Below are 8,876 nucleotides of genomic sequence, written 5' to 3' on the forward strand. Positions count from 1 at the left end.
TACTCTATAAATCTCCCCCATCCTAATAAACATGACTGATACTCTATAAATCCCCCCCCCATCCTAATAAACATGACTGATACTCTATAAATCCCTCCCATCCTAATAAAAATGACTGATACTCTATAAATCCCCCCCCATCCTAATAAACATGACTGATACTCTATAAATCCCCCCCCCCATCCTAATAAACATGACTGATACTCTATAAATCCCCCCCCCCATCCTAATAAACATGACTGATACTCTATAAATCCCCCCCATCCTAATAAACATGACTGATACTCTATAAACCCCCCCCCCATCCTAATAAACATGACTGATCCTCTATAAATCCCCCCCCCATCCTAATAAACATGACTGATACTCTATAAATCCCCCCCCTCCCCAATCCTAATAAACATGACTGATACTCTATAAATCCCCCCCCATCCTAATAAACATGACTGATACTCTATAAATCCCCCCCCCCCCCCCATCCTAATAAACATGACTGATACTCTATAAATCCCCCCCCCCCCATCCTAATAAACATGACTGATACTCTATAAATCCCCCCCATCCTAATAAACATGACTGATACTCTATAAATCCCCCCATCCTAATAAACATGACTGATACTCTATAAATCCCCCCCCATCCTAATATACATGACTGATACTCTATAAATCCCCCCCCCCCATCCTAATAAACATGACTGATACTCTATAAATCCCCCCCCCCCATCCTAATAAACATGACTGATACTCTATAAATCCCCCCCCCCCATCCTAATAAACATGACTGATACTCTATAAATCCCCCCCATCCTAATAAACATGACTGATACTCTATAAATCCCCCCATCCTAATAAACATGACTGATACTCTATAAATCCCCCCCCATCCTAATATACATGACTGATACTCTATAAATCCCCCCCCCCATCCTAATAAACATGACTGATACTCTATAAATCCCCCCCCCCATCCTAATAAACATGACTGATACTCTATAAATCCCCCCCATCCTAATAAACATGACTGATACTCTATAAATCCCCCCATCCTAATAAACATGACTGATACTCTATAAATCCCCCCCCATCCTAATATACATGACTGATACTCTATAAATCCCCCCCCCCCATCCTAATAAACATGACTGATACTCTATAAATCCCCCCCCCCATTCCTAATAAACATGACTGATACTCTATAAATCCCCCCCCCCATCCAAATAAACATGACTGATACTCTATAAATCCCCCCCCCCATCCTAATAAACATGACTTATACTCTATAAATCCCCCCCCCCATCCTAATAAACATGACTGATACTCTATAAATCCCCCCCCCCATCCTAATAAACATGACTGATACTCTATAAACCCCCCCCCATCCTAATAAACATGACTGATACTCTATAAATCCCCCCCATCCTAATAAACATGACTGATACTCTATAAATCCCCCCCATCCTAATAAACATGACTGATACTCTATAAATCCCCCCCATCCTAATAAACATGACTGATACTCTATAAATCCCCCCCATCCTAATAAACATGACTGATACTCTATAAATCCCCCCCCCCCATCCTAATAAACATGACTGATACTCTATAAATCCCCCCCCCCCATCCTAATAAACATGACTGATACTCTATAAATCCCCCCCATCCTAATAAACATGACTGATACTCTATAAACCCCCCCCCATCCTAATAAACATGACTGATACTCTATAAATCCCCCCCCCCCATCCTAATAAACATGACTGATACTCTATAAATCCCCCCCCCATCCTAATAAACATGACTGATACTCTATAAATCCCCCCCATCCTAATAAACATGACTGATACTCTATAAACCCCCCCCCCATCCTAATAAACATGACTGATACTCTATAAATCCCCCCCCCCCATCCTAATAAACATGACTGATACTCTATAAATCCCCCCCCCCCCCATCCTAATAAACATGACTGATACTCTATAAATCCCCCCCATCCTAATAAACATGACTGATACTCTATAAATCCCCCCCATCCTAATAAACATGACTGATACTCTATAAATCCCCCCCATCCTAATAAACATGACTGATACTCTATAAATCCCCCCCCCCCATCCTAATAAACATGACTGATACTCTATAAATCCCCCCCCCCATCCTAATAAACATGACTGATACTCTATAAATCCCCCCCATCCTAATAAACATGACTGATACTCTATAAATCCCCCCATCCTAATAAACATGACTGATACTCTATAAATCCCCCCCCATCCTAATATACATGACTGATACTCTATAAACCCCCCCCATCCTAATAAACATGACTGATACTCTATAAATCCCCCCCCCCATCCTAATAAACATGACTGATACTCTATAAATCCCCCCCATCCAAATAAACATGACTGATACTCTATAAATCCCCCCCCCCCCATCCTAATAAACATGACTGATACTCTATAAATCCCCCCCCCATCCTAATAAACATGACTGATACTCTATAAATCCCCCCCCCCATCCTAATAAACATGACTGATACTCTATAAATCCCCCCCCCATCCTAATAAACATGACTGATACTCTATAAATCCCCCCCCCATCCTAATAAACATGACTGATACTCTATAAATCCCCCCCATCCTAATAAACATGACTGATACTCTATAAATCCCCCCCATCCTAATAAACATGACTGATACTCTATAAATCCCCCCCATCCTAATAAACATGACTGATACTCTATAAATCCCCCCCCCCCCCCATCCTAATAAACATGACTGATACTCTATAAATCCCCCCCCCCCATCCTAATAAACATGACTGATACTCTATAAATCCCCCCCATCCTAATAAACATGACTGATACTCTATAAATCCCCCCCCCCATCCTAATAAACATGACTGATACTCTATAAATCCCCCCCATCCTAATAAACATGACTGATACTCTATAAATCCCCCCCCATCCTAATAAACATGACTGATACTCTATAAATCCCCCCCCCCATCCTAATAAACATGACTGATACTCTATAAATCCCCCCCCCATCCTAATAAACATGACTGATACTCTATAAATCCCCCCCATCCTAATAAACATGACTGATACTCTATAAACCCCCCCCCCCCCCATCCTAATAAACATGACTGATACTCTATAAATCCCCCCCCCCCCATCCTAATAAACATGACTGATACTCTATAAATCCCCCCCCCCCCCATCCTAATAAGCATGACTGATACTCTATAAATCCCCCCCATCCTAATAAACATGACTGATACTCTATAAATCCCCCCCCATCCTAATAAACATGACTGATACTCTATAAATCCCCCCCCCCATCCTAATAAACATGACTGATACTCTATAAATCCCCCCCCCCCAATCCTAATAAACATGACTGATACTCTATAAATCCCCCCCATCCTAATAAACATGACTGATACTCTATAAATCCCCCCCCCATCCTAATAAACATGACTGATACTCTATAAATCCCCCCCCCCCATCCTAATAAACATGACTGATACTCTATAAATCCCCCCCACCCATCCTAATAAACATGACTGATACTCTATAAATCCCCCCCATCCTAATAAACATGACTGATACTCTATAAATCCCCCCCCCATCCTAATAAACATGACTGATACTCTATAAATCCCCCCCCCCCATCCTAATAAACATGACTGATACTCTATAAATCCCCCCCATCCTAATAAACATGACTGATACTCTATAAATCCCCCCCATCCTAATAAACATGACTGATACTCTATAAATCCCCCCCCCCATCCTAATATACATGACTGATACTCTATAAATCCCCCCCCCCCCCCCATCCTAATAAACATGACTGATACTCTATAAATCCCCCCCCCCATCCTAATAAACATGACTGATACTCTATAAATCCCCCCCCCCCATCCTAATAAACATGACTGATACTCTATAAATCCCCCCCCCCATCCTAATAAACATGACTGATACTCTATAAATCCCCCCCCCCCATCCTAATAAACATGACTGATACTCTATAAATCCCCCCCCATCCTAATAAACATGACTGATACTCTATAAATCCCCCCCCATCCTAATAAACATGACTGATACTCTATAAATCCCCCCCATCCTAATAAACATGACTGATACTCTATAAATCCCCCCCCATCCTAATATACATGACTGATACTCTATAACTCCCCCCCATCCTAATAAACATGACTGATACTCTATAAATCCCCCCCCCCCCCCCCATCCTAATAAACATGACTGATACTCTATAAATCCCCCCCCCATCCTAATAAACATGACTGATACTCTATAAATCCCCCCCCCCATCCTAATAAACATGACTGATACTCTATAAATCCCCCCCCCCCATCCTAATAAACATGACTGATACTCTATAAATCCCCCCCCCCCATCCTAATAAACATGACTGATACTCTATAAATCCCCCCCCCCCATCCTAATAAACATGACTGATACTCTATAAACCCCCCCCCCCCATCCTAATAAACATGACTGATACTCTATAAATCCCCCCCCCCCATCCTAATAAACATGACTGATACTCTATAAATCCCCCCCCATCCTAATAAACATGACTGATACTCTATAAATCCCCCCCATCCTAATAAACATGACTGATACTCTATAAATCCCCCCCCCATCCTAATAAACATGACTGATACTCTATAAATCCCCCCCCATCCTAATAAACATTACTGATACTCTATAAATCCCCCCCATCCTAATAAACATGACTGATACTCTATAAATCCCCCCCATCCTAATAAACATGACTGATACTCTATAAATCCCCCCCCATCCTAATAAACATGACTGATACTCTATAAATCCCCCCCCCATCCTAATAAACATGACTGATACTCTATAAATCCCCCCCATCCTAATAAACATGACTGATACTCTATAAATCCCCCCCCCCCCATCCTAATAAACATGACTGATACTCTATAAATCCCCCCCCCCCATCCTAATAAACATGACTGATACTCTATAAATCCCCCCCATCCTAATAAACATGACTGATACTCTATAAATCCCCCCCCCCATCCTAATAAACATGACTGATACTCTATAAATCCCCCCCCCATCCTAATAAACATGACTGATACTCTATAAATCCCCCCCCCATCCTAATAAACATGACTGATACTCTATAAATCCCCCCCATCCTAATAAACATGACTGATACTCTATAAATCCCCCCCCCATCCTAATAAACATGACTGATACTCTATAAATCCCCCCCATCCTAATAAACATGACTGATACTCTATAAATCCCCCCCATCCTAATATACATGACTGATACTCTATAAATCCCCCCCCCCCCATCCTAATATACATGACTGATACTCTATAAATCCCCCCCCCATCCTAATAAACATGACTGATACTCTATAAATCCCCCCCCCATCCTAATAAACATGACTGATACTCTATAAATCCCCCCCCCATCCTAATAAACATGACTGATACTCTATAAATCCCCCCCATCCTAATAAACATGACTGATACTCTATAAATCCCCCCCATCCTAATATACATGACTGATACTCTATAAATCCCCCCCCCCCCCATCCTAATAAACATGACTGATACTCTATAAATCCCCCCCATCCTAATATACATGACTGATACTCTATAAATCCCCCCCCCCATCCTAATATACATGACTGATACTCTATAAATCCCCCCCCCCCCCATCCTAATATACATGACTGATACTCTATAAATCCCCCCCCCCATCCTAATAAACATGACTGATACTCTATAAATCCCCCCCCCCATCCTAATAAACATGACTGATACTCTATAAATCCCCCCCCATCCTAATAAACATGACTGATACTCTATAAATCCCCCCCATCCTAATAAACATGACTGATACTCTATAAATCCCCCCCCCATCCTAATAAACATGACTGATACTCTATAAATCCCTCCCCCCCCATCCTAATAAACATGACTGATACTCTATAAATCCCCCCCATCCTAATAAACATGACTGATACTCTATAAACCCCCCCCCCCCCCCCCCAATCCTAATAAACATGACTGATGCTCTATAAATCCCCCCCATCCTAATAAACATGACTGATACTCTATAAATCCCCCCCCCCATCCTAATAAACATGACTGATACTCTATAAATCCCCCCCATCCTAATAAACATGACTGATACTCTATAAATCCCCCCCCCCCATCCTAATAAACATGACTGATACTCTATAAATCCCCCCCCCCATCCTAATAAACATGACTGATACTCTATAAATCCCCCCCATCCTAATAAACATGACTGATACTCTATAAATCCCCCCCCATCCTAATAAACATGACTGATACTCTATAAATCCCCCCCCCCATCCTAATAAACATGACTGATACTCTATAAATCCCCCCCATCCTAATATACATGACTGATACTCTATAAATCCCCCCCCCCATCCTAATAAACATGACTTATACTCTATAAATCCCCCCCCCCATCCTAATAAACATGACTGATACTCTATAAATCCCCCCCCCCATCCTAATAAACATGACTGATACTCTATAAATCCCCCCCCCCATCCTAATAAACATGACTGATACTCTATAAATCCCCCCCATCCTAATAAACATGACTGATACTCTATAAATCCCCCCCCCCCATCCTAATAAACATGACTGATACTCTATAAATCCCCCCCATCCTAATAAACATGACTGATACTCTATAAATCCCCCCCCCCCATCCTAATAAACATGACTGATACTCTATAAATCCCCCCCCCATCCTAATAAACATGACTTATACTCTATAAATCCCCCCCCCCATCCTAATAAACATGACTGATACTCTATAAATCCCCCCCCCCATCCTAATAAACATGACTGATACTCTATAAATCCCCCCCCCCATCCTAATAAACATGACTGATACTCTATAAATCCCCCCCATCCTAATAAACATGACTGATACTCTATAAATCCCCCCCCCCCCCATCCTAATAAACATGACTGATACTCTATAAATCCCCCCCATCCTAATAAACATGACTGATACTCTATAAATCCCCCCCCCCCCCATCCTAATAAACATGACTGATACTCTATAAATCCCCCCCCCATCCTAATAAACATGACTGATACTCTATAAATCCCCCCCGTCCTAATAAACATGACTGATACTCTATAAATCCCCCCCATCCTAATAAACATGACTGATACTCTATAAATCCCCCCCATCCTAATAAACATGACTGATACTCTATAAATCCCCCCCCATCCTAATAAACATGACTGATACTCTATAAATCCCCCCCCCCATCCTAATAAACATGACTGATACTCTATAACCCCCCCCCATCCTAATAAACATGCATTAGCCTATCTTTCTATTGCCGCTTTGAACTTCTAATGCAGTAGGGATAATACACAACGTGGTTGGTGACACAACAGAGCAGCCGCTCACCTACTTGTCAAACAGATGCCACGGATGTCAGCCAACGCGGGTTAATGCTCGATCTGATTTAATCGAGGCTAAAAAATTATTGTGAAATACTGAACATCCCCTTTAACATCCCCTTTAACATCACAGTCATTGGGTTTATTAGTTTATTCATCCTAAGTATTGAGTTGAAAGGTCAACAGGTCCAGGCGCTTAACATGATGCAAGTTAATGATTGAATCAGACAGTCTTATCCAGAGTGGCTTACATTCAATGCATATCAAATCAAATTGTATTTGTCACGTACACATGGTTAGCAGATGTTAATGGTCACATGGTTAACAGATGTTATTTGTCACGTACACATGGTTAGCAGATGTTAATGGTCACATGGTTAGCAGATGTTAATGGTCACGTACACATGGTTAGCAGATGTTAATGGTCACATGGTTAGCAGATGTTAATGGTCACGTACACATGGTTAGCAGATGTTAATGGTCATGTACACATGGTTAGCAGATGTTAACGGTCACATGGTTAGCAGATGTTAATGGTCACATGGTTAACAGATGTTATTTGTCACGTACACATGGTTAGCAGATGTTAACGCGAGTGTAGCGAAGTGCTTGTGCTTCTAGTTCCGACAGTGCTGTAATAACCAACGAGTAATCTAACAATTCCACAACAACTACCTTATACACACAAGTGTAAAGGGATGGAATAAGAGTATGTACATATAAATATATGGGTGAGCGATGGCCGTGCGGCATAGACAAGATGCAGTAGATGGTATAGAGTACAGTATATACATATGAGATGAGTAATGTAGGGTAGGTAAATATTATTAAAGTGGCATTATTTAAAGTGACTAGTGATACCTTTATTAAATCCATTTATTAAAGTGGCCAGAGATTTGAGTCTGTATGTTGGCAGCAGCCACTCAATGTTAGTGGTGGCTGTTAAACAGTCTGATGGCCTTGAGATAGAAGCTGTTTTTCAGTCTCTCGGTCCCTGCTTTGATGCACCTGTACTGACATCGCCTTCTGGATGATAGCGGGGTGAACAGGCAGTGGCTCGGGTGGTTGTTGTCCTTCATGATCTTTTTGGCCTTCCAGTGACATCAGGTGATGTACAACCACACAGCACAGTCATTGCAAGTGAAGCTTTCCTCAATAAAGCAGTTAAAAGTATTTTTTAACCTTTGTTTATCTAGGCAAGACAGTTAAGAACAAATTCTTATTTACAATGACAACCTAGGAACAGGGGGCAGAACAACAGATGTTTACCTTGTCTGCTCAGGGATTTGATCTAGCAACCTTTTGGTTAACCGGCCCAACACTCTAACCACTAGGCTACCCTGCCACACCTCGAATGAGTGCTTGTGAGAAACAAAGGTGGTTATTGCA

Source organism: Salvelinus alpinus, chromosome 30 (genome assembly GCF_045679555.1).
Source record: "Salvelinus alpinus chromosome 30, SLU_Salpinus.1, whole genome shotgun sequence".
In the NCBI taxonomy this organism is placed as follows: domain Eukaryota; kingdom Metazoa; phylum Chordata; class Actinopteri; order Salmoniformes; family Salmonidae; genus Salvelinus; species Salvelinus alpinus.